Below are 1,207 nucleotides of genomic sequence, written 5' to 3' on the forward strand. Positions count from 1 at the left end.
CGATTGTGCGGATCATGCAAGCTATGGACAACATTGCGGAAAATGAGTGTTCTGGAATACTTAATTGTGCTCATGAGGAACCTGTACATAGACCAAAAGGCAGCTTTCGAACAGAACATGGGAACACTGGTTTAAAATGAGGAAAGGTGTTTGCCAGAGTGTGTTCTTTCACCATACTTATTCAACCTGTATGCTTAGCAAATAATTCGAGAAGCTGGGTTATATGAAGAAAAATGTGGCAGAAGTTATGGAAGAAAGTATGGAAGAGTTTACAGTTTAATGGAGGACAGAGACAAATAAATAGGTGTCATAATGCATATGATAAGAAAAAAACAGCTTGCCAAAGAAACATGTGAAAACTGTCCAAATAACATTCAGACCTACCCAAAGATATTTAACAAAGATAGATATACATACATATTATAGACATGCTCTCACACACACACACACACACACACACACACACACACACACATATATATACACAAATACAAGGGCTTTTCAAAAAGTTTATGGGAAATGGAATTAAAAGACAAAAAAATTTTTAAATGTAAACTATATTTCTCAATATAAACTCCATCAAATTCAAGATACTTTTGTAAGTAATAGTACCAGCCATTTAGTTCATCCCTAACGAACTGAGAGGTCCTAGGAATTTAACCATCTCATTATTTCACATTAACTGGATGCCCTTAAAAAAAAATTTTTTTTTTTAAGATTAGGAAAAAAAATAAGTCAGATGAATAGGACCTTTGATATGGATGCAGTTACTCAACATTCCAACTAAAATGGAAGGATTCTTCATATCAAGGATCAAGCTTGTTTCCTCAGTGCACTGGGTTAATAGGAATGGGCAATTTAGACATTGGCTAGCAAAAAAGCGGGAGCGTGGCTGGCTTACAAGCTTTCATTAGTGTGTGTCGTTTCAGAATAAGGGAGGGGGGATAAGATAGGATTCCCACTGAATAGCTTTCCTCATTTTCAGATGGAAGGGATAAAAGGAGATGGGGAATGATGGTGATAAGATTTTATGATTCAATTGTGAGTAATTGTTAGCAGGATTAATTGCGATTGTCACAGCTGTAATTATAGAAGATATGTAACTAAAAGGGTGGAGCAGTTTAATCTTTCATTTCAGTAACAGAAAATCCCAGGACCATCAAAAAGGACGAGCATGAGTGGAGCGTGAGATCCTATCTAGAAAAGG

The sequence above is a fragment of the Chrysochloris asiatica genome, unplaced genomic scaffold (assembly GCF_000296735.1).
Source record: "Chrysochloris asiatica unplaced genomic scaffold, ChrAsi1.0 scaffold00183, whole genome shotgun sequence".
Lineage (NCBI taxonomy): Eukaryota > Metazoa > Chordata > Mammalia > Afrosoricida > Chrysochloridae > Chrysochloris > Chrysochloris asiatica.